This window comes from Castanea sativa, chromosome 1, assembly GCF_040712315.1.
Source record: "Castanea sativa cultivar Marrone di Chiusa Pesio chromosome 1, ASM4071231v1".
NCBI lineage: Eukaryota > Viridiplantae > Streptophyta > Magnoliopsida > Fagales > Fagaceae > Castanea > Castanea sativa.
This window is the reverse complement of record NC_134013.1, coordinates 1,230,306-1,236,305: the sequence shown is the minus strand read 5'-3', so window position 1 is coordinate 1,236,305 and position 6,000 is coordinate 1,230,306.

Here is a 6,000-nt window from a genome sequence, read left to right as displayed (position 1 = left end):
AAAATAGATAGTAAGAGAGTGATAGCACCACTAGGGGGGGAGATCAACACGCAATAAAAAAAGAAAGGAAGTTCGTAGAAGAGAGGGTGTCATTGTGTTGCTTGACTAAAGACTACCCATAGTAAGAAACTCTCAATCCACTATACAAATAAGTTGTGAACCCAATCCTAAGCCCAACTCATTTAGAGAAGTTTGGGTGCGCACATAAACAGCCAAGTTAGTAATTCTTAAAAGTTATGATTCTCCTTATCAATAATGTACAATTGAAGAAAGACATACTTTCTTACTTTGCAACGACATATGGTCAATAGAGAAAATAATGCACAACAGAAGCTAGGGAAACAAAGCAATCATTCAGCCCAAAAACAAAGAGGACGGAAAAAAAACGAAGCATTTACTTAGAAGTTAGCTCTGGGCCAGAACTAAGGGTGGTCGATAGGCATGGGCTTAGTTGAGTTGCAATGTGGTATTTTGGGCTTTGAGTGAACTGAGCTTTGCTGGGTTTAATCTTCTTTGAGTTGGTTATGACTTGAGAGGAAGAGATGAGATTTTATTTTATGATAATATAATAGTTGAGAAAAGAAAGATTTGAACTGGAATGTTTTCGTTGAAAATATTAGAATGTGTCAATTGAAAAATCGTGAAATAGAATCGATGATGAGAAGGAAAATTATTAAAAAGTTGATCTATTTAAGCCCTCGAGAGAAGATCTACAAGAAAGATGAGCTTATTGCTTCAACAATTGCGAGTGGGTGCGATGGTTTAGGCCTACCTTGCTTTAACTTTGATTACAAGAAATTTGTAGAGGCCCAAAGAGCTTTGTGCTTGTTCCCACCTCCATGGTGCAAATTTTTTCGAATAAATTATTTATGTAATTTGAAGAGATTGCAGTTTTGATGTCAATAAAGGATTAGTCTAATGAGATTTCTCATTTGTATAATCATTGATTGTCAACTAGGGATTAGCTTGACATCACAACTAACACTAGGTTCTGCAGGTTTCAAAAACTGACATATGATTTTGCGTATATAATTAAACATGATCCTACTCTTATGCTTCTTGACAATGATTCAACGATAGCATATAATCTTTAATTACTATATCATTTAAGTAATGGACTAATGGTCAATGTGTTATGCTTGCGTTATATATGTAAAAGCTAATGTATATATATGATGTGCTTTTATCATGGATCTCGCCTAAAAATAAAAGTTATGGTCTATATTTTATTTTAACTTCATATAATTCTATTCTTCAGTTTTTATAATGTTTGTGAATTTTTTTTATTACATATAATTTGTAATTAATCTATATACAACACACGGACATACTGCTAGTAAATAGTAATCCAAAATGTATTAATTTAAAAAAAAATTAGAGAGATTAATTAATTATCAACTACTCAACATTGTTTGATAATAAACTAAAAAATAAATTGACAAAAGTTTTGTAATTATTCATTTGCTTTCTTCTTCTTTTTGATAATTATATGCTTTCTTCTAGAATCACCATGATATATACCAAAGTGTATTTCACGTTTTTGTGAAACTTTGGAGGTTGAAGTCATGGAAAAATACATCTCTTTGTCTAGTTGACTGATTTATGGTTAATGATTATGATGCAATAGAAAGTGAAATTAATTATAAAGTTAAAAACTTGGGAAAGAAAGTAGAAACAAGCTTCTCTCATAGTCCTACAAAAAGGAGGTCTAAGAAAATTCAAGAAAGATAAAATATGCTCATGCAATTAATAGAGAGAGACTCTCCACCAACCTAGTTCTAGTCTTCTAGAATTAGGAATGGATTGTGATGTAATCTTCATGATTCAGTCATTCAACTTTGGGCGACATTATAACCCATAATCAAATTTAATAACATAATGCTTTTACTACTAATTATACAATAGCTTATAAATTACATTATCTTATTATGCAAAAGAGGCCTTGAATTGCATATGCATGCATCCTATGTTTGTTGTGGTTGTAGACTTGTAGTTGTATCCTTTAATTTGTTTTGTGGACAATGACCACTTGTGGGTCCCTCCTTTTTGACAAAAATAAAAAATTTACAATGTCTTGAGGATCACACTTGGGAAAGAAAATTAGTTGTCGCCTTGTTTTTTAAGATATCAGGTTTATAGACATTGCTTTGTTTTTAGAGAGGGTGGGATTTGTTTTTAATTATGGGTTAATTACTACTAATCCACTTTTAATTACGATGATATTTGTAACGTATATTTTAAATTACAAAATCTTTGATCCAAAACTCTAATTTGAAAATAATTTTAATGTTCATCTCTCTCTATTAAAATTAGTGTCTAATGAATAGATTAGTAGGTAGATTAATCTCTCAAGTATGCAACACTCCTAGGTTAGTGGATGGATTAATATTAAGTATGCATGTTACAAATACTCTCATAGGTAATATCAAGTATGTATGAGACACGCCAAATTGAGTAGGAACCAATATTAGTGAAAAAGGATGCTTCATCCCTTAATTTATGAATAAAGAATCATAAATATATACCATGTGTAAATTACCGGCGAAAATGGGCAAATGTCCATTTCGCACAAAAAAAGGGGCAAATTCCCTATTTCTCAAACTAATTAGGAAAATGCCCATCTTTTGAAATTCGATTTTCTGAAAATCGAGTTTAAAAAAAAATTTCTGGAGCCCTATAATGATGTTTTAAGGACCTATAGCGGCGTTTTGTAACTCGACCTTTATGAAATCGAGTTACATGCAATTTTTTCTTTTGTTTTTACCTATAACTCAACTTCATGGAGCTCAAGTTACAAAATACCGCTATAGGTTCTTAAAAACGTCACTATAGGCTCCTAAAAACATCGCTATAGGGCTTAACTCGATTTTCAGAAAATCGAGTTTCAAAAGAGGGGCATTTTCCTAATTAGTTTGGAAAAGGGGGCAACATGCTGATTTTTTTTCGCGAAAAGGGCAAAACTGAAAATTGAGTTTCAAAAGAGGGGCATTTCCCTAATTAGTTTGGGAAAGGGGGCAACATGCTGATTTTTTTTCGCGAAAAGGATAAAAGCCCATTTTGGCCATAAATTACCTTTACCATGATATAAGAATTTTTATTGGGAAGAAGAATTATTATGTTAACTTATAGTATAAAAATTAGTTGCCCAAAATCACTCAAAAAGAATGCACCAAGCTTATATGCATTGATGACATAATCTAGGTTTTGTTTAATCTTAAGATCGTAGCTAGAGAGAGAATAGGAACCAAGTCCAAACAAACAAGGTGAAATCAGATCCACAAAACCATCGCGAGCTTTCAAGTATGTGGATTAAACTTTAATCTAACTCTTAATTTGTATATATATTAATCTTAATGCAATGCTAATGGGAACTTTTTTATTAAGTAGTTTATTTGAGTTGGGTGCAATTTTTTATTTATTTATTGAGTTGATATGAACCTTTACCAGTTAAATATTTTCCAATCTTTTAATTGTGCAAGATGACATAAGTGGATCGATTTTGTAGTTGAACGCTATTAATCGTGGAAACCTATGTGAAACAAGTGTGCACTTCTAAACTAAAAAAAATAAAAATAAAAATGACTCTTCACCATATTAATCATTAGGGCGCCGTGGATTCCTTGTATGTGAACATGTTAAAACATGTTTCCTATATATATATTAAAAAAAAAGTTGATTTCTGTTTCAATTCTTTTCTTCTGCATGCACGTTCAAAATGTTCACTCGAGAACATTCATGACTTTGTATTTATAACTTTGGACTTGTGAGGGCGCTATCATATGATGTATTCCTTTTGTATTATCTTGTGTTGTAAACCTTATCAGGAGGAAAAAAAAAAAAAGAGTTATCTTTTATGTTCCTTCTATATATCTTTCTTGTAGCCGCGTGAAATGGGTACAGGAAATAATTATTACTAGGGAGTCAAGAGAGAAAAAAGAAAAAAAAAAAAAAAACAACCCTAGATGAATCTCACCAGTTTTCACCTACCAAGGTGCCATGACTTCAAGTCAAAACTGTGAACCTAACATCCTACTAGTTAAACCCAACATCCTACTATATTGTTGTATTTTCAAGCACATATTATAAGCTTAACAATCCTACCAACAATAAACCATTGGGAAAACTCCATTGTAGTATTGTGTATGTGGACTGGATCCGGATATGGTACCCATGTCAAGGTAGTCGATGTCGTACTAGTACTTGCCGGGATATATCGTATCGGTACGTATACTTGTATCGAAACGTCAATATTTCGTACCGGTTTAAATACCGGTCATGTACAGGCCAATTTCGGGCAATATTGACCGGTACTAGACATACCAGCCGGTATAAATTTATTTATTTATTTTAGTTTTGTAATTTTTGAATTTTTTTAAAGACAGAATGGTAACTTAGTTGCATTAACTAATTAGTATTATTTGTTTTCTTAGTATGTAATGAACAATTAAGCTTTCTATTTTTTATATTGTATTTTTTTTCTTTTAATTGATGCTAAAGTCTAAAATCATAAATACTTTGTTTTAGATAATTGAGGTAATATTTTATGGTAAACTTTTATATTTATTATAATACACACACACACACACACACACACACACACATATATATAAAATAACGGTAAAACTGAAATGGTACACTGGTATTGACCGGTACCGAAGTATATTGTTCCATTAGTCAAACAGATACAACCTTCGGTACGAGATTGGCTCCCTTGACCCATATCCATAGAAAGAAGAATATAAAGTTGTTGGGAATTAAATTACCAATTAGAAATTCCCTAACATTCATAGGATCTTAGTACTAACTATTAATTAATGTATTTACTAGTGTATGCCATCTGAATTAGCATATATGCTTTCTTGCGGTTTCATGAACAAAGGATTCAAGCTCACTAGCTAGCAAGTATATATGCAACAAGGGCAAGAATTAGGTACAATACTTAGGTGTTGTTTCTTAAGTTTCCCTCTTAAGATTCTGCCATGTGACTTTTTTCTCATGAGATGAAAATGTATTTTTTAGTTAATTAAGTGGTCACATAGCAGAATCTTAAGAGGAGGATATAAAGAATAGCAACTAAAGTACTATACATAAGTTTTGTTAATGCAACAATTTATTTGTGTATACTTTAGTTGTTTTTGTTTTTGGATAATGGGACCATTACCTTTTGACACATTCCCTTATGAGCTATGGCCCAATCATTAGTTGTTCAGATTGGCAACTGAGATTAGCATCACATTAATATGTGCATGACCCAAAAAAAATGTAATTAGATTTGATAAATTAGTGTTTTTGTTTCCAAAAGCTTTAGTTGTTAAGGAAAAAAAAAATGAAGTTAATTATTAAACTATTATTCTAACAAAATTCATGTTTTCAGGATATCATTCTTTGACGTTATGTACAACATATACAGAGGTTGGGTTCTATATAAAATGGGTATGTGTTAATTACCACCAAATTGCATTATGTTCATAAAAAATGCAAGACAAACCCCACCTAAGTACTGATAAAAAATTACCTTTGTAGCGTGCCAAATAAGCTAGTTATAAGTTACCTAATCATGATCAGGATGAGACCGGTGCTCATTTTCCTGCAAAATTGAATTCTTTTTCAGATTCATTATGGTTAGGAACTTAGGATGTGCATGCATACCCATTAATTGTTGACTTTAACATACGTTTAAATAGCTTTTATTATATATTATTATTATATGAAATTTTATTAAAAGATCTATGTGCTAAAAATTGACAAAAAGTATAATCACATCTTTAAAAAAGGTACTTCAAAAAAAAAAAAAAAGCACAATAACAAATAAGTGAATGAAAAAATGCTAACCAAATATATTTATACAATTATAGTACTAAGTGTGACAAAAGAAAAGAGGCAAAAAGGAAAATTTGTGGAATTTTGGGTATGAATCGTGCCTTATTATTATTTATTTGGATTAGGTAATAACATCATTACTAGGGAGTTAATTAATTAATGGGAGCACTCGTAGAGGAA